Below are 21,160 nucleotides of genomic sequence, written 5' to 3'. Positions count from 1 at the left end.
TGCTCTCCCCCACTCCGAGTCACCCTTGGGTGACTAAGCAACTGGAAGCCTTCTGCTGCAGTCCTTCTCTCAGCTCACCGTGGCCTCCTGGGACACCCAGACTTGGTTCTGTCACCCACTGTGATAGCCTCTGTCCCTCTCCCTTCTTGGTTCCCTGAGAGGCATGTGGCTGGAATTAAGAGCACACACTCCAGAGCGAGGTGGTATGGTTCCAAATCCCAGCCTTGCTACTTATCATCTGTCCGATCTCAGGCAAGTCAGGTAACACCTCTGACCTCAGTTCCCCATTTGGAAAGGGGGATGAAGAGTGCATACCTTGTAGGGCAGCTGTGAGGATTACATGCATGAAGTCTGAGTCGAGTTCTTGGAACAGTGCCTAGCCAATAGCCAAGCTTGAATCACTCTATGGGTGTCTGTTATTATATCATGGCTGTCTCTCTCCAGTCTAGCCAATGCTCTCATCACCTTCTTAACCAATCTGGTCTGCACACATTCCCATCAGGTTTCCACAGCTTCGCTCATGTCCTTTTGGAATACCACAATATCATCCTCAATTTCAGCTCAATTCTGCGTCCTGCTCCTCTTAGATGGAATCCACACTTCCCTAACGAGTAGGAAAGTAGATATTCTTTCCAGTAGCCTGATTCATAGTTGATATTTATCCAAGACATTGGCTAAGTTTCTGCTCCCTGAACTGTCAGATTTGGAGGCAAAGGTGGTGCCTGGGTTTCTCTGTGCTTCTCATGCCCTGCCCCAGTGATACTCAGAACCGATGGCATGCACTCCACAATCCATCGCTTCCCTTGGCTGCATGCTCTACTCTGTCCTTGGCAAGGACCAGGGTAGTTGGTGTGGCCCCCAGTTAGAACATCATTTAAAGACTATTGCTGGAGGACTCATGGCTGTGTGATTGTCTTGACTGCATGACGGAATGTGAGACAAAAGAGGGACCATGTTTATGAGGAATCACGATCAAAGCAGCTGCTATTCCAAGTCCATGAAGCAAACCCACACTAAGATGGTTTCTAAGGTCCAAAATTCTAGGCTGTTCACCAGAGCCCTTTATGGATCAAAGTTAAATAAGGGAATTTAATAAAGCTACAGCCTCGGGTGCGATTATTCTCAAAGCACAGCATTCACATCAGTTCACCAGAATTTTCCCTTTAGGCTACAATGTTTCAATAATTCGGGTCTTTAGTAGGGCAGATAATATTTTTTGGCAAGCCTGTATAGGTTCTTTTCTTTTTGAGGTATGTTTTTTCTGCACTGAAGACTGAACCAAGAATGTTAAGGGCCATCAATTTAACTTTGATTTCATAAAGTGTGAGGAAAGTGACAGCGGGCTGCGGCACTTTTGCCAGGGGCAGCAATTAAACAGGTTGAGAAGAGACTTGAGCAAGGCGGGGACTCACTCTGAAATGAAATTACTGGAATTTGCTCTGTCGGAACTGTGATTCACACGGAGATCTGAGAAGCAAGCCTGAAGACTAATGAAACTACCTTCCTTTAAACTCCAAGCTAAGTAGCTAACAAGCCCTCCACACCTTGTTGGTGAAGTCAGAATTTTTCCGGCTTTCATCACAGAAGGTGTCCCTCATAACTGGCTCTAGAATATTCCATGTTGATGGAAACCTTCATTTTCCACTTACCTACATATTGATTGCATAAACATTTGTCCCCTAGGGAATTTTAGTGGCATCACATGGCAAAGGCTTCCTTAGGGATTTATACCTGGAGCCGTTGCCTCAGGGAGTGTTGTACCTTGCAGGGAAGTACTCGTGGGACTCTAGGCTTATTTATGGGACCAGCAAATACCAAGACAAGCGCCCCAATTCAGAACATACAGAACTTAGCAGTCAAGAGGGTCCAACAGTTTTTATTTCAAAAGACCAATTTATCCACTAATATTGGGAGAACAGTCTAGAAACTTATACTGGACAATTTATCTGAAACATCATGGCCTTTTCAAGGCAGGAAGTCCAAGAGGTAGATGAAATGATGAACCAAAAATTGTAGTGTGTGCAAAAGAGTAAAAATACTTGGAAACAATTGAAGAAATATTTGTTCCAACCAATGTTCTCTGGGACACCATAGTGCACTGTCTATAATACACCCAGTTACTGTACCACAGTTATGTTTCTATCTTTCCTGCTTTACTATGACATCCTAAGGTCAGAGCCTGGGTCTTATTCAGCTTTGTGTTCCTCGTGCCTAAAACAGAGTCAGCACTCACTAAATAAAGCCTCTATTATTATTATTATTATTATCATCATCATTATTTTGAGTAGGAGTCTTACTCTGTCGCCCAGGTTGGGAGTGTAGTGGCATGCTCACAGCCACTACAGCTTCGACCTGCTGGGTTCAGGCAATCCTTCCGCTTCAGCCTTCCAAGTAGCTGGAACTACAGACATGCACGACCATGCCCAGCTAGTTTTTCGATTTATGTAGAGATGAGATCTCACCACGTTGCCCAGGCTGCTCTCGAACCCCTGGGCTCAGGCAATCCTCTCGTCTCAGCCTCCCAAAGTGCTGGGATTAAAAGCGTGAGTCACCACTCCTGGCTAGTAAAGGCTTATTAAATAAATGCTACATTAAGGAACAAAGTCTTTATTTCTGACCTTGAAAAATAAATGAGTTTTAGGGCAGTGAAGTTATACTGGATGATACTATAGCAGTGGATACTTGTCATTACAGCTCAGGGAATGTGCAACAGCAAGAACGAACCCTAATGGAAACAAAGGACTTTGGGTGACACGTGTCAGTGTAGACAGGTAGATTGTAACAAATGCATTGTTCTGGCAGGGGCTGTTGACAGCAGGGGAGACTGTGTTTGCGTTGGTGCATGGTGTGTATGAGAACTCCCTCGGCTTTCTGCTCAGTTTGCTGTGAACCTAAAACCTCTAGAAAACAAAGTCTATAGATTTATTTATTTATTTATTTATTTATTTATTTATTTATTTTTTGAGTTGGAGTCTCACTCTGTCACCCAGACTGGAGGGCAGTGGCCGCTCCCGGCCACCGCAACCTCGACCCGCTGGGCTCCGGCGATCCTTCTGCCTCAGCCTTCCGAGTAGCCGGAATTACAGGCATGCGCTACCACGCCCGGCTGATTTTTGGATTTATTGTAGAGATGAGGTCTCGCTGCCCTGGCGGGTCTCGAACCCGCGGGCTCAGGCCATCCACTCACCTCAGCCTCCCAAAGGCGCGGCATGACAGGCTGAGCCACTGAGCCCAGCTACGTCTATAGATTTAAAAAGTCAGATTTCAGGACGGAGTGAATGTGAATGAAGTTACTCACATCAGAGAGAACAGCACAGGGGAAGGTATCAAGGTGGTGGTCTTGGCTGGAGTGGAAATGAGGAACACAGACTCTAGAAAATTAGTGACGCTCCAGTGTGGCTCGAGGAAACTATATATGCAAGGGCAATCATAAGAGATAAGAATGGAAAAACTGTCTAAGGACAGAGGATGAAGGCCTGGGAACTCTAAAAGTTTCCATGTAAGTGAGTGGGCGTCAGGGAGTTGCTAAAAGTTTCTCAGGTTATGCAGCAGCCAAGATTAAAGCTGCAATTAAATCTGGGTCAGATTATCCAACCTCTTCATCACGCCGAGGTTAGTGATCTCTAGTGGGACTGCATCAATTACTCCCTTCAGGAAGAAACAACAGAAGCATCCCAAATATACTTGCCTCGGGCCATGACGATGTGTCCACCTCCTCACCATCTCCTCATTCCACATTCAGGAAGTTCCAAGATGAAATTCCACGGTGGTCATGCTCATAGGGCTCCCTGATGACTTTCCCCCGCATTTGTCTTTTCTTTCAGCCTCCCCACGGTGTCTATCCCAGACCCTCCCAGAGGTGTGCAGTGACAAAGGAGGAAAGAACCGAGATCTGGATACGAAGGCGGGGTGGGAACAAGTGGCATGCCACCCAGGAAGCACTTTCAGAAACAGCGTGAACAGTGCGTATCCAGAAGTTTCCAGTGCCCATGCTTCTCATCTCAGAGCCATGCAGCGAGGATATAGAAGGTACCCGAGGTCAGGGGAGAAGCTCACACTGGACGGACAACACTGACCAGGGAGAAGCTCTCCGTAACGCTTCAGTTGTATTGCCATCATTGGAAAGCGTCGCCCTCCCCACTGCAGGGTGTGGGGCGGGGTGAGATTCCCTCATGATGGGATCCTCCCACGGGGATTCTGGGAAAGCCCGCTTTAGAAGGGATCCCACCTGACCGTGGAGGCGCCAATGAGAATACCGGGTGTGGTCTAAGATGGTAGATTAAGATGACATGGAGTACTGAGAGGGTGGGAAAGAAGTGTAGCTGTGAGAAGCACTAACCCAGAAGCACAGAGGGGCGACGGTGAAAAGACATAGACTGAGTAAATCACGCTGGCAGCTTGCTCTGCGTCTGCCGCTGGGATATTTCCTGGCTTTCTCACCACGGGATTCTGAACTGATGTGGGAACCAGTAAGAACAGAAGGGGTGGTGAGGACAAGGGTTCCTCCCTAGGACAGAAAGAACGCTAACATTTGAAATGATACTGTTGTAACCGAGTTGCAAGAGAAGAGATTGCACAGCAAAACGTCAAATTATGAGTCCTTCATCAGCTGGCGGTTGAGAGGAGGGCTGGTGCTATACCAAAAAATCTCGGCCCCGAGTGAAATTTTCAGGGGGTCTTTTATAGGCAAACTGAGGAATTACAGGCGTAGAACATCTGGGTTTGGGTTAGGGTACAACTCAGATAAGGGAGAGCACTGGGAGGGTACAGGGCTGTGAGGGGTTGATCACACGCAAACTCTAAAAATGTTGCATGAGCCACACAGGGGTTTAAGCAAACAAAGTGGGGTTCTATAACAAAATGGAGTCTTAACAATTTTGAAACTAAAATCATTAATATTAAACCTCGGACGTTCTGAACGCTGCAAACACATCAAACACTTCAATACTAACCCAATGGCTAAAATGTAGTAAGCTCTACGTGCCAATCTCTGTTTTAAGGACTTGACCTGTATGACCTCTTCAAGCTTTACAAACCTTGTAAGGCAAGTACTATTAGTGAGTCCCTTGTACAGATGAGGACACAAGGTATCAGGTTAAGTAACTCAGTGGTGTCATCAAGGCAAGTAGACGGCAGTGCATGTCTATCTGTTTATCTGTCTGCTTTCCAGAATCAGTGCTGAAACTACCTACATAAAATTAAAGTCGGGCCATGGGCTGTAGAAGAGACCCCAGCCCTGAAAAGCTGCAGCTGTGGGTAGAATTCAGCAAAACTGTCGTTTCTAGGTCTGCTTTCACTCTGATGGCGGGCAATTAATTATCTTCTTGTCTTTACCCCTGGGGAGGGGACAGAAGCTGCCTGCAAGACTGAGAAACACATTCTCACTTAAACAATGTGCCTAAGACTGCACAGATACGAAAGTGGAGGCTGAGGGACAGAAGCGATGGCAATTCTCAGGGGCCCCATCTCCCCATACCTTACTCTTCAACTACCTCTACGATGGCTCACTGCCCACGGGACAGTAGCTGATGGTCACGGGGCTTGGTGAGCACAGGACTGTTGTAAAACCTAAGAATGGTATTGAGATATTTTTCAGACTTTGTACTCTGATGGACCCGAGAATCTATAAGAAGAAGCTGGCTCCACTGGTCCTGTGGGGCCTTCTCCCAGAAATCAGTGCTGCGGCATGAAATTTTGGCACCCCCATGATATAATGCACCAATTAGCAGTCTCTATCTCTCTCTGGCACCAAGTTCCCTTTAGAAACCCTATCCTCTGAGTTTTCAGGGAGATGGATTTGAGATATATCTCCAGTCTTCCTCGCTTGGCTCCTTTATGACATTAAATTCTTCCTCCGCTGCAATGACTGCATTTGTCTTGGTTTTTCTCGGCAGTGGTTACCAGGAACCCAGTCAGGACCTAACAGTGCCACCCGCTCATACTGTTGAAAGATGTGGATGGTGCAGAGAGAAAGATAAAATGGAAAGATCTAAGTTATCTTTGAACAGCTTCTTCCCAGACTGTTTTGGGGCAGTATTTTGGATTGGCAATCTCTAAAAAAGGCTTTTCAAGACCCTTTATTTTTAAAAAAGTCTCAGCCAGTCTCGGTGGCTCATGCCTGAAATTCCAGTACTTTGGAGGCTGAGGCGAGAGGATTGTATGAGCTCAGGGGTTAGAGACCAGCCTGGGTAACTTGGTGACATCTCGTCTCTACAATAAATAAAAAAATTAGCCGGGTATGGCGGTGTGCGCCTGTAGTTTCAGCTACTTGAAAGGCTGAAGCAGACGGATCACCTGAGGCTGCAGTGGTCGTCAATGTGCCACTGCATTCCAGCCTGGGCAACAGAGTGAGACTTCAACTGAAAAAAAAAAAAAAGTCTCCTTCTCACCCTTTTTGTTCTTGAACCTGTTCTTGGTTCAAACTTTCACAGACTCATCGGTGCCGTCTTCTCTATGAGTCACACAGCATATGCACTAGAGCAGGTAGCTATTCTGGATGATGACAGGAAAACATAGACATGGATGGCCGGTTCTTGTGCCTACATACATGTGTGTGTGGTGCATTCTTTCAGGGTAGGGCACTGCATTCTACCCCAGGGTCCAGAATGAGCTGTGTCACTGGTCAGTGGGTGGTCCAGGCCAACCAATCCCAGAAGTCTCCGCTGCTTTGTGTTCATGTTCATTTTGGAAAGTGTTCAGGTATTTAAACTTGACCCACAATCACGAACAAAAATCTTATAAAGTGTTGTCATCCTCTGAAAGCAGAGAGCATTTGGCCAGGCAGTCCTGATTATAGGATGTTGTAGAGGGCGAAAAATGAATCTCCTCCATCCTTCTACATTTCTTAGCTGAGCTCAAATTAAATTGACATCAGACACAATAACAGGAGAAAAACATATTAAATACATACGTATGCATGGGAATTCCACAAAATGAGAGACTCAAAGAAGAGTGAGATGATTGAAACTTGTATCGCATCCCGAGCTAAAAAAGGAACAAGGGTACTTCTGAGGCGGGTGGCAGTAATACAGGTTAAGGGAGAGGATGGGGAGGAAATGTGTGGTGAATAAAGGTTGTCTTGTTATGCAAATAAAAATGCTCTCAGGTAATAAAAGTTGTCTCTGAGCAAGCCTCTGAAGATTAAACGATGGGCTGGGTGGTGTGGTGTCAACCTCCAATCTTCTATCCTGAGATCCAAGTTAATTCCCCCCCCCCCCCCCCCGTTTGAGAAGATTCCCAGGGAGGGAATTCATGACAACTGAGTTCCTTTTGAAGGATCATCTTTAGGCAGATAAGGGTAGCCTCAATCGCAAAGTAATCAGTATACTAAAGCATCATATTTTGGGGTGGCATTTCCTGACCTCCTTCCAGGTACATATCCACTTACGGTACAGGAGTAGGCAGGTGTGGAAAGGGTGAAAGTTTGCTGGGAATTTGAGGGGTAATAGGATGGTAGAGTTAGACAAGAGGTCTCCAGGACATCACCCACTCCCCTCCCAATACGACCTCAGGTGTCTATTATTCTGTTTCTCTTTTCATTTAAGTATTAAGAAAATAGAGTGATTTCTAAAGGTCTAAGGAGAGACTCCAAGGGAAAGAAGCCCTTTGATCATCCAGATGTATCCTCAGATGGTGTAAGCCATGGAGGAAATAAATGCTATTTTTCTTGAACGCAATCAATATTAGCAACAAAAGATATTTAAAGACACGGGAGAGTCATGGGGCAGGCTGATGGAGTGAGTACCTGAAAGGTTGGTTTTGAGTCAGTAATAGGAACCAACACACCCCTATGTACAACGTCTGCTGCAGCACCCTCTGGGCAGAGTAAGGAAGGGGCCAGGCCAAGTGCACTGTGATCACCAGCAAGCCCCTTGCTTCACACTGCTCCTGCTCTGCAAGTACTGCCACAACCCCCCTCCACTTAGGAGACAGAACTTTCCAACATCCCTCTCATCTCAGGTCAGGAGGTGAGGATGGGAAATTCGATGGAGCACCGGTGAAGACCTCACAAGGAGGAGGAGCTGTGCAAATCACATGCGGGTGAGGATCAGCATGGCTGGAGTCCTGGGACTGTCATCCTGTTGGAAAAAGGCTTTCACCTTGAAGCAAAGATCACAGAAGATGAGTTGCATGACCAGTCTCAGTTCTCTCCAAACTAGTACATAGCTAGTCCCTTCTAGACGCAAAGAAGTCAATGTATTACATATTAAAGATGCCTCCTTAGGCTGAGTATTAGGACTTAATTCTTTCCAGGGGAAACCCTGGTTGAGAATCTTTTTTTTTCAAGTGTAAGGAATATAATTCATTAAGGAGAAGCCAACTTCTCAAACTCCAGGTGCCAGCAGGAATGTTGACCTGGAAATTGATGGAGCCTATTTCAAACAAATACAGTACATACAGGCATTATGGGGGATGCAAATATGACTGGGATAGGATAAAGCCTCTTTCTGAGATTTAGATAAGAGCAACTCAAAGCCCTCTTCTAAGCCCTGCAGAGTTGGGTGCTTCCCTAAGTCTTCTGTGACTTCTAGGCATTTTGTCTTCTCAGACACCTTTGGCCCTGGCAGCCTGTCTTAACTGAGTACTAGCCATTCCCTTTGTGTCATTTAGTTCTTTATTTCTACCCTAGTGTCCACATAAATATTTATTATTATAAGAATAATATTATTATTCTTTTCTTGAATCACTCAGAGACTCTCACCTGATGTCCTTGTGCATGCAGTAAACTTACCTGGAAGAGTTTTGATAGCAGCCACATCAGCAACTTGAAATTGAATATTGGATCTCTGGAGCCTTTTTTTTTTGAGTTGGAGTCTCACTCTGTCGCCCAGACTGGAGTGCAGTGGCCGCTCCCGGCCACCACAGCCTCGACCGCTGGGCTCCGGTGATCCTTCCGCCTCCGCCTTCCAAGTAGCTGGAACTACAGGCACGCGCTACCATGCCCAGCTCATTTTTTGATTTATTGTAGAGATGAGGTCTCGCCAAGTTGCCCAGGTGGGTCTCAAACCCACGGGCTCAGGCAATCCCCTCACCTCAGCCTCCCAAGGCACGGGATGACAGGCTGAGCCACCGAGCCCGGCCAAACCCTGGAGTCTTAAAGGAGCTTTGTCTACCTATTATGAGGCCAGTCACCTCTGCCATTTCTAGTCTTCACAGCCCTTTCTGACGCTTAACTTTCGACAGTCCCTGCCCTGATACTCAGCTCAGAGCTTCACACTGTACACTCAAGAACTCCATTCAGCTTAAGCTTAGAAATTACTCCTTGAAATGGAATGATTATATTTCCACACTAGACACTTCCTTCCTCCCTAGGCTGTGATGGAGAATCTAGAAATGTAATTTCCTTCCAATAACATGAGATAGATAAAATGATTTCTATCTTTAAGAGCCTTAAATCCAGTTGGAAAATCATTTAATAATTAACAGGGCTGTGTGGAAAGAGAACAGGGTCAGAGTTAGAGACATGGATTCAATCTTTCGGCACTGCCCTGATAAGCCAATGACCTTGAACAAGTTACATAGATTATGTCACGCAGTGTTGAAGAGTCTCTCAGGTATGAAATGATCTGTTTAAAATGGTTAACACAGTGCTGGCATCCTGGCAAACAATAACAAATACCAGGAACTTGTATTCATTCTTATAATATTCAGCACGTAGTAGAAGGATGTTAAGTGATAGCTACCTTTTCAAGAACAATATAAGTGTTAAACCGAAGCATAAACAGCAGGCTGGGATGGTGTGGAATTAAGTAAACATGGAAAAACGATTTTCCTTCAAAGAGTGTGACTTCATTAAAAGGTCTCCAAAATAAAATGAGTGAATTCCATAGAAGCGCTCAAAGAGAAATAGTTCTCCATATTTCCAGGTCTCTAGGTCTTCAGTCTGGACTGTGAAGACTGGATGTGGTAGAGGTGACTGACTGACTGGCCACATAATAGGTGGACAAAGCTCTTTTAAGGCTCCAGAGGCCCAATATTCAGTCTAGCAGGTTAGCTCAGCATTTCTCTGACATGTAGGGACTTTGTGCCCAAAGACTGCGTTGCTCATAAACATTTGTAAGTAGCGGATCATTAATCAGAAAGGGTTGTAAGGTAAAGGAAGCAAATATTTGCGATCATTTCAAGTTTAGAAATGATCAGGGGCCATGGCCAGGCCATTGCAGCCATTGCCTTGCTAAGTTATGGTGTGATCACGTGCTCTTTGAGCTATGGCCAGGCCATGTTTTCTTTTTGATTCTCAGAATCATGGTTGACTGTGAGAGATTCACACATGATCAAGCAGATATTCACAGTGCAATGATGAAAGCCAGTAATTAGGACAAGGAACCGCGGCGGAGACTCAGGAGACCAACCACTGACAGATGAACTCCAGCGAGTCTGAAAGTCCCTATGGGGTGCCCATTCGTGGGGGTGGAAGCCGCTCCTCTCGAGGCAGTTGTTCCTGACTGCAGCTGTGCAAGTCGAGAAGAGGCTTTCCGAGTTCTCATGAGCCAGTAATGCCACTGGACGGGGTACAGAAAGGACCACTGAGTCAACCATGGTCCAGGAGACTGGTACCACTAGGAAGCAGATAAAGTGGCAATCTTCAACATGGAGCTCTGGGCACATGAGGTCTTTTCAAAGCCATGAGGGGCTTTAGGGGAGGTTAGGGCATAAATTCCCAGATTGACAAACTCCATAAGCACCCTTTAAAATTAAAATTTACCTTTCATTATTACCCTATTCCTAACCCCCTCCCCTGTCTTGGGGAGGTGAATTTCCTCTTTCTCTCCCTCGCTAATTTACTTTCTAAATAAACTGTATTTTCTAATCGAAAGAAAGAAAGAAGAAAGGAAGGAAGGAAAGAAGGAAGGAAGGAAGGAAGGGAGGGAGGAAGAAAGAAAGAAAGAAGAAAGAAAAAGATTATTAGGGTAGGGAATTTGGGTAAACAAAGAGAGGAAACAAAGAATTTGAATGACTCCATGGACAAACTGGTAGTGGTTCAAGTTTAACCTTGTATATTTTCTCTTTTTTTGGGTTGGAGTCTCACTCCGTCGCCCAGACTTGAGTGCAGTGGCCGTTCCTGGCCACCGCAGCCTCGACCTGCCGGGCTCCGGCGATCCTTCCGCCTCCGCCTTCTGAGTAGCCGGAATAACAGGCATGTGCTACCACGCCCGGCTGGTTTTTTGATTTATTGTAGAGATGAGGTCTCGCTGCCCAGGTGGGTCTCGAACCCGTGGGCTCAGGCAATCCACTCACCTCAGCCTCCCAAAGGCGCGGGATTACAGGCTGAGCCACCGAGCCTGGCTTGTATATTTTCTAAACATCTGAAAGAGTCATAAGAAAAATGAGTCATTATCTTTTAAAATTTTTTACTTTTAAATTCACATACAAGGGAGTCTTCGACTCCTGAGAAACGGGTGCACTTCCTGGGCTGGGTGTTTTTATGCCAGATCCCCTTGCATGTGCATCTGGAAGGGAAATCTCACACCCCAGAGGCACAGAGCACTTCCTGGGCCATGCTTTTGTTGTATTGAAATTCCCTCGGCTGGTGACACCTGGCTGTCTTCTGTATTCAGGCAAGAAACGAAGATTTTTAAACCAGCAGAGAAGGAAAGCACTGTATCGGGTCACTTATTATCAGCAGGGCTCTCAGTGTATCCCACTGCTGGTGCTTCTGGGATCTCATGGGGATGCCGGCAGAACTCTTTATCCTTGTGGGCCAGATAATCTATTTTCCTACCTAGAGACATCAAGTGGACCCTTGTGAGGAAGCTCTTTTCACATTCTCAAGCAGCAATACTAGGAAAAACTGAAAGTTTTTACCAAAGTAGCATCATAGTAGCTTTGAAAATCAGATTATTTATTTATTTATTTATGTATTTATTTATTTTTGAGTTGGAGTCTCACTGTCGCCCAGACTGGAGTGCCGTGGCCGCTCCCGGCCACCGCAGCCTCACCTGCTGGGCTCCGGCGATCCTTCCACCTCAGCCTTCCGAGTAGCTGGAATTACAGGCGCGCGCTACCACGCCCAGCTGATTTTTTGATTTATTGTAGAGATGAGGTCTTGCCAAGTTGCCCAGGCGGGTCACGAATCAAATTGTTATTTTTAACCACAGCCCATAAAGTAGGTTTCTAAATGTAAACAGGGTGCTTGCATGCTAAAATGAAATATTTAAATATGACCAAGAGTATCCTAACATTATAGCCGAAATTGTCAGGATAAATTTTAAAAAAATCACCCAGCATAATAAGAAGCAGGAAGTCACAACCAGAGTGAAAAAAGGCAATCAACAGATAACAACACCAAGATGAATCAGGTGTTGGAAGTATCCAACAAGGATTTTAAAGCAGCTATCATAAAAATGCTTCAACATGCAATTGCAAGTTATCTTGAAACAAATGATAAAATAGAATCTCTAGCAAAGAAATGGAAGTCACACAAAAAGTCAAATATAAATTATGAAACTTAAAAATGAAATAATAGAAATAAAAAATTCATTGGTGAACTCAATAGCAGAGTAGAGATGGCAAAGAATGTAACTAGACTACTTGAGGACAGATCAATACAACTTACCCAATCTGGACAACAAAGAAAACTGAAAAAAAAGTGAATCGATTCTCAAGAATCTGTAGGATAAAGGAAAAATTTAACATTATTACCATTGTCCTAGAAAGAGAGAAGAAAGTGTGTGTGATTAGAAAAGTATTCAAAGATACAATAGCTGAAAACTTCAAAACAAATTTAGAAAAAAGCATAAACCTACAGAATAAATAGCTGAGCAAAACCCACATAGGAGAAACTAAGAGAAATCCATAGAAAGACACATCACAATAAAAACTCTGGCAAAGAAAAACTCTTGAAAGCATCCAGAGAGAAATGACATACTACCTACATAAAAGAATCAATTTAAATGATCCCAAATTTCTCATTGGAATTATGGAGACCAGATGACAATGTGCAATATTTTTTTCAAGTGCCAAAGGAAAAGAACTGCAAATTCTATATCTGGTACAACTATCCTTTGGGAATGAAGGGGACATACATTACTAGATGAAAGACAACTTTTAAAAAAATTGCTGCTAGTTGATCTACCTTTAAGCAGTGACTGAAGAAAGTTCTTCAAACAGAAGTAAATGATAAAAGGAAGAATCTTGGTATCATGAAGGAAGAAAGAACAGGGGAAAGAGTGCAATAAGAGTACTTACAACAGATGACCAATCCTTCTCTTAATGAGTTTTTGAAGTCATATGTGATGACTGAAGCAAAAAGTATAACACTGTCAGATACTAAAGACAATGGTATTTAAGAATGGGGATCATAAAGGTGTCTAAATGTTAGTAAAGTTCATATTTCACTAAAAGTAGTTGACATCAGTAACTGTGATAAGTTTCACATGTATATTATGATAACCAAAGCAGCCACTAGGAAAATCGCACAGGGATAGACTTAAAAACACTGTACATGCATCGAAATGGAATCCCCCAAAATATTCAAGTAACCCACAGGAAGGTAAGCAAAGAGAAACAACAACAACCAAAAAAGGTCTAGAGGAAACATATAGAAAATAAATAACAAAATGGCAGTTCTTTCGATACTTATCTTAAAGGTAAATGTTCTAATTATACTAATCAAAAGACGACATTGAGAGAGTAAATTTAAAAAATACTCTCATGAAAAACCATCCTCTCTCATGAATCGAATGCAAAAATTTACAAAAAACATCAGCATACTGAATCCAGCCATGTAAAAAGAATTATATACCATGACCAAGTGGGATTTATTTCATATATATGCAAGTCTGGTTCAACACTTGAAAATCCCTATCATGAAGTACTACTCAGCAATAAAAAGAAAGAACTATTGATACACACAACACCCTGAATATTCCAAGGAATTATGCAGAGTGACAAAAACCAATCCCACAAGGTTACATACTGCATGGCGCCACTTATATAATGCTCTTGAAATGAAAAAATATTTAGAAATGGAGAACAGACAGTTATCATGAGTTAGAGATATGAATGATGGGGTGGAGAAAGGTGGGTATGATTCTATATGGGAAATGGGAGGGAGTCTTATGAAACAGGTGGTGGTATGTATGTGACCCCACACATGATAACACTGGGTAGAAGTAAATACATACGTATACACATACCACAATACACATGTGCATGCACACATAAATAAATAAAACTGGAGAAATCTGACTAAAGATCAGCAAATCCTATTCATGTCAATATCCTTGTTGTGATGCTATACTAAATTTTTAAAAGATGTTCTAGCCGGGCGGTGGCTTAGCCTGTAATCCCGCGCCTTTGGGAGGCTGAGGTGAGTGGATTGCCTGAGCCTGCAGGTTTGAGACCGCCTGGGCAGCGAGACCTCATTTCTACAATAAATCAAAAAATCAGCCAGGCGTGGTAGCGCGCGCCTGTAATTCCGGCTACTTGGAAGACTGAGGCGGAAGGATTGCCGGAGCCCAGCAGGTTGAGGCTGCGGTGGCCAGGAGTGGCCACTGCACTCCAGTCTGGGAGACAGAGTGAGACTCCAACTCAAAAAAAAAAAAAAAAAGATGTTCTCATTGTGTACTAGGTGAAGGGGACTGTCAATCTGTCCCTATTATTTCACACCCACCTACAATTAAATGAAAATAAAAATTTAATTAAAAATATCAGTTCACATTAAATGTCATATTTAAGTGAGCTTATCTTTTTTCAAATCATTAAAAGGAAGAACTCATGTATTTGCTCTTTGGTAGTTTACTGTTCTGGTTGAGAGCCTTTGTCCCTCCTTTTTCCCCCACAATCCTCTCTGTCCTATCAAATATTTCAGGGAGTTGAAATGAAGAAGAATATACAATATAATTTTGTCAGTTGGGATTTTGGGCCCTTTCTGAGCCTAAGTTATGAATTACTACCTCCCTCAATGTCTTAAGCTCCTCAGTGTCTCTTAGATCCAACACCACTTTCCATTTAAACAAAATGAGGTGCCTGCCCACCAGACACCTGATCGTGCAAGACCATCATTCAAGTTTCACTTCTGCTGCAGAACTAAATAAATAAATAAACGAAATGCTAGAAAATTTGTGTTTTGTTTTCTACAACTAATTTGTTAATTGGAGGCTAATTTTTAACTTTTAAAAGGAAAACTTTTTTCTACTGATAATAGGTTATAGTCTTACTTTAAACAAACCCATTGTATACAAATCTGATTGTTTCCCCAAATAAATTAGATGGTGACAACTTACTCACTGATGGAATTCAATAGTTCTCAGCCTGGCACGGTGGCTCAGCCTGTAATCCTAGCACTTTGGGAGGCTGAGGCCAGAGGATTGCCTGAGCCCAGGTGTCTGAGACAAGCCTGGGCAACTTGATGAGACCTTGTCTCTACAATAAATCACAAAAAAAACTAGCTGTGTGTGGTGATGTGCGCCTGTAGTTCCAGCTACTTGGAAGACTGAGGTGGAAGGATTGCCTAAGTCCAACAGGTCAAGGCTGCGGTGCACATGCCACTGCACTCCAGTCTGGGTGACAAAGTGAGACTCTGACTCAAAAAAAAAAAAAAATTCAATAGTTCTCATTATAAAAGAAGCAAGGTGGTCAGATGTGATTTACAACATGCTCCTTATCCATAAGTGGGTGTTATATGATGCAGAATAGATCTGGATTGAATTAACAGATGTATAACCCAGGTACTATTCTGCAAGAACTCCACCATTATGACACAGATATTCCTAGATTTAGATGGGGTCACATCCTATTAACCCATACGTTTAAAATATTATAAATCAGAAATTCATCTAGTACTTAACCTACCAAATATCACAACTTATCTTAGTCTATCTTAAACGTGTTCAAACTTACTTTAGCCTACAGTTGGGCAAACTCTTCTAACACAAAGTCTATTTTATAATAAAGTGTTAAATATGTCATGTAATTTATACTGAACTGAAAATAGAAAACAGAATGGTTGTGTGGGTACTCACCATGAACATACACAGCGGAAAGCACACTGAGCCTGAAGGATGTTTGAGGCATTAAACTAAAATTAATTGCTGGATGATAAGCATGCTACAGTGACATGGTCGGCAGTTTCTTTCTCTTATGCTGAGGCTTGAGAATAGCTACTAGAAAACACCAGGGCAATGGCACTTGTTGATGACTTGGCAGGCGTAGTACTCTTCAAGAAGATATCAAGTTTTAACTGTACAGTTTGTTTCTTCTTTTCATTATGCATTTCTCTATAGTAAGCAAAAATATCCTGCATCTGCCTGTCAGTTCTTACAAATCTCTCGTAATTGACATCCATTTATTCTAACATCCATAAGCTACCGCTGAGAGCAGCAAATGCCTCTGCCTGTTTCTTTGCTGTGAACTTTCTTGGTGTCTCAGACACAACTTCTTCCTCTGCCTCAGTTTCTTTACTTCTTTTCTCCTCCAGTTCGATGAGCATTGGAAAGCTCTTCAACCCTGTTGACAAAAAGATGCCAAACTCTCTGAAACATTTTTTTATTTTTTGAGCTGGAGTCTCACTCTGTCACCCAGACTGGAGTGCAGTGGCCGCTCCCGGCCACCGCAGCCTTGACCTACTGGGCTCTGGCGATTCTTCCACCTCAGCCTTCCAAGTAGCTGGAACTACAGGTGCCCGCTAGCATGCCCGGCTAATTTTTGATTTATTGTAGAGATGAGGTCTTGCCAAGTTGCCCAGGCGGGTCTCAAACCTGTGGACTCAGGCAATCCACTCACCTCAGCCTCTCAAAGTGCTGGGATTATAGGCTGAGCCATCTGTGAAACATTTTAAGACAGTTTATTCTGGACCAAACTTGAGGACCTAGACCCAGGATCACTCATTCCCAGGATGTCCTGAGAATGCATGCCCACTGTGGTTGAATGATGGCTTGGTATATATGCATTTCAGGAAGGCAGAAGTTACAAGAAACCATGAAACAATACGTGTGAGATTTTCACTGGTTTGGCCCAGGGAGGGGGGACATTTCCAAGTGGAGGCTTTCAGGGTATAGGTGGATTCAAAGATTTCTTGACTGGTAATTTGTATTTCCCATCTAAACAATTCTGGAAGTCAACAGAGGAGATGTTTTGTTGAGATAAGGGGGCAGATCATTAATAAAACAAAAAACAACAGATGCTGGTGAGGAAGTGGAGAAAAGGGAGCACTTGTACACTATTGGTGGGAATGCAAACTAGTTCAACCTCTACGGAAAACAGTGTGGCGATTCCTAAAAGAACTAGAAATTGACCTTCCATACGACCCAGAAATCCTTCTCCTGGGAATATACCCAGAGGAACTTAAATCACTCTACAAAAAAGATACCTGTGCATGTATATTTACTGCAGCACTATTCACAATAGCAAAAACATGGAACCAACCATCCTGCCCATTGAAATTGGATTGGATAAAAAAATGTGGTACATATACATGATGGAATATTATGCAGTTACAAAGAAAGACAAAATTACGGACTTTGCAGCAACTTGGATGGATTTGGAGTCTATAATACTCAGTGTTCTATCACGGAAACTAGGAACTAAGCACCACACGTTCTCACTCATAAGTGGACCCTGAGCATTAACGGAAGGGTGCAGGGAACAGTCAGAAGGGCGTCTCCTGAGATGGCGCTAAACACTATATAGGACCAAACAAAGACAACAAAGGCCCTAAACTCCGGCTTTTCCCACGCACATGAAGTTTAAACCTATGTGCGAGTAACTTCTCCCTATAGGAATACTATCTCATAGTCTCCTCCAATAAAGCCCAAACATGGCACTGGCCAGCCCCTGCCAAGCCCATAAATATACCCCTCTCTCTTTCTCTCGCTCTCTCTCCCCCCTTTCCCCTGACTCTCTCTCCCCTCTCTCTCTCCCTCCCCATCCCCTGCGGTTGCAGACCCCTCTCCTTTTCCCCTGTAGCCACCGCTTTAATAAATCTCTTGGTCTTTAATGGGTGTGGAGTTGTCACTGGCGCCTAAGTTCTTTCATTGGTGCTGTGACTTGGATCGGGTGCTCTCCTGCCCTTGTGCAGGTCTACCCCCGTAGGCGGGATCCCCCAACCTGGCGCTGGTGGCCACTCCAGCCCTCCTGGACCTTTCCCACTGTTTTGAATGCGTGAGCTGCATCCATCAGCGATTGTTGGGTAGGTAAGTCCCCTCCCCCAAACAAGGAAGCCTAAAACTTGTCACCGGAGGGAACTGACCTCAGGATCCAACCCCTCTGGCCCCCAGGTGTGGGGGAGCACACCCCACCTCGGTCTTCACGGCCACAGCGAACCCTAAAGGCTTCCTCTTCTCCTTTATTTCTCTCAAACCTTAAAAATTCCCATGGCTGTTGGGCTGCAGCGGGCCCCAGGGGTCCCATGTCTGCTAACCCACAGTAGTTTCCATAGGATTCTCTCTCTCTCTCCCCTGCCTCCTTTAAGGACTCCCACGGCTGTCGGGCTGCAGCGGACCCCAGGGGTCCCACGTCTGCTAGCCCACAGCAGATTCCGGAAGGCTCCCACATCTGTCAGGTGATAGCGGAACTTGGAGGTTCCCACGTCTATTGCCCCACAGAAAACCCTGTTCGACCGGCAGAAATCTCGAACAACATCTCATCCACCACTCGGTCAAGTGCTCTCTGTTTTGAAAATTCCTAGAGCTAGGTGCCTTGACCCCTCAGTTCTCCAGGAGAACCCTGGTTGTGCCAAACCTCTGTGATGACAGACTTTGCCACAGTCACACTTCTCGGACAGCCGACTCTGGGGGACACCCCGTTTAGTCCACCTGTCCCTCCATGGGAGGCTCGTCATCCCTGCTGGCCAATTCCCACCTTAAATGCCTCTTAAACAACCTCACTACACTCTCTCTCCCCCATATCAAACCCAAATGCCTAATTCGCCTCTACACACAGAACTGGTCAACATATCCCTTAGACAACCAAAATCAGTGGCCTATATTATTTCTGTGAGCGTTCAAAACGGTGGGTAAAGATTCCCTACATTCAGTCCTTTTCTCTCCTCCGTAAATACCCTCTCTACAGCTTCTCTCCCTCCCACTGTCCCACGTGCATCCGTGCTTCCTCCTCTAAACCCCCCTTCCCCCACTGCAGACCCTGCAAGTTCCATTTCTGCTCTCTCCTCCCCCGTCTCAGATTTCAATCCTGTGGAAGAGCCCCCCCTTACAGACAGCTCAGAAAACACTGTCTGAAGATAAACCCATAGACTCCTAGGATTAGGACGGAGAGTTGACAAATGTGCTGTGTGCTTGTGTGTGAATGAGACAGATGATGGGAGGGCTCCGCATGGTTAGTCTACATTGGGGGTATACCACCCTACCAATTGCTAAGAGGTGTCTGAGATATCTTCGTGAGGAGTAGGACTGAAGGGGGACAAAGTGGATGTTTCCCATCCCCCTCATTCTCTTATTTATGTGTGTCTGTCACTTTAAATCTGCTAAAACGCTGGTTGAGTTATTATGCTTTGTTTGATGGGACATGTGGTCTTTTGGAAACGTGATTGGTGCATGTTTCTTGATGTCATTTTGTCTCCCTTTGTTTGTGTGGTGTTTTCTCCCAACCTGTTGGCGCTGTTAAAATTTCTGCCTTTTGTTGTTAAGGTTGTAAAAAATTGCCTGTTGCATATAAGAGGTGTTACCGGTTATCTTAAATTCTTTCCGGGGACCACGCCCCCTCCCTTCCTTAGCCTGCGTTCTCCTTCATAAATTCTAAAGGGGCTCATTCTAATCCACCTGTAAAAAAACGGAAAAATGTCTCTTATATACTACTTAACCTTTTACTAACTCAATATAAGTTAATGCTAGCCTTAAAAAAATAATTTTATAATCTTTCTCTGGCAACTAAAAAAAATAAATAGGCTGTTCTCGTTTTCAAATACTAAAGGCCAGGTTAGTTAAAACTAAGTCCATTTCTAAAGGTTTAGGCACTGCCTAAGATCTTAATCAACTGCTTGTCCCTGTAAAACTGTCAAAAAGTCTCTTAGAGTCTTATAATGTATGTTGAATCCCTACTTTATATTATAATGCTAAATAACACTAATGCTTGCGTTTTTGGGCTATGCTCATTTAATTTTCCATGTCTTTCGACTAAGGCTGCTGTTTAGTAATTCATGAGGATTTTTGACAATTTTGCCTGTTCATAATTAGGAATATGTAGAAAGAGATCATCTCACATCTTTGTGGTCTGTTCACTCTAAAGGGTTTTAAACCAGGCGTTATTGTAGACATCATTGGAAAGTCGTAAAACAAAAGAAAAAAAAAAGAGAACTCCAAAATAAACACCAGCCAGAGAAAAGGTAAATAAATTGGCAGTTGCCACGAAAGGCAAAAGCTCCAACCACCCAAAAGAGGCCTGATAAGGACAAAGCTGCTAAGGGGATGGTATCAGCTGCTATGAATGTGGTCAATCTGGGCACCTAAAGCACAATTGTTCTTAATGGCCTAAGCCCCTAGAACCTTGTCCAATATCCAGACTAAAAACACTGAAAGAGATGGTGTGGCCTCTCCTGAAGGGGGATGGGGAACACCTAGCTCGGTGATGGTGGCTGTTGACTAAAGGGGGAGAGGCATGGCCCAGCACAGCACTCTGTATGCCATCCACCCAGAAAATCCTTGGGTCTATATAAATGTGGCTGGGGTCCAAATCAATTTCTTAATTAATACTGAGGCTAAGTTTTAGCCCTTGTGCTCATACTGAACTTCTTCCTCCTAAAACCTGCTCTCCAGTAAAATTAAAGGTGTTCCAAAAACTAACTGTTTCACCTAACAGTTACTAAAAGGTAAATTCAAATTATGACTGTAAAAGGTTATCTATAAATAAATTTTTAAAAAAAGCAAAAAACAAAGGAAAAATATAAAAAGGTTGTTGGTATACAAATAAGACTAGCAAAAAAACAAAAAAATATATAAAAAATATATATTTTTATCTAAGAAAAAATCTTATATGGTACATTTCTGTTCTATAATAAAGTAAATACTTATAAAAATTTTTTAAAAGGGGGTAGAAAACAAAAATAAAATGGTATAAACATATCAAAAATGGTATTAAAAAAGTTTTAAAAAAATATACATACACGGCTGGGTTTGGTGGCTCAGCCTATAATCCCAGCACTTCAGGAGGCCGAGGTGAGTGGATTGCCTGAGCCCGCGGGTTCGAGACCCGCCTGAGCAACTTG

The sequence above is a fragment of the Carlito syrichta genome, unplaced genomic scaffold (assembly GCF_000164805.1).
Source record: "Carlito syrichta isolate Samal-C Ts95f unplaced genomic scaffold, Tarsius_syrichta-2.0.1 Scaffold308849, whole genome shotgun sequence".
Classification (NCBI taxonomy): Eukaryota; Metazoa; Chordata; class Mammalia; order Primates; family Tarsiidae; genus Carlito; species Carlito syrichta.
Note: the sequence above shows the minus strand (reverse complement) of the source record.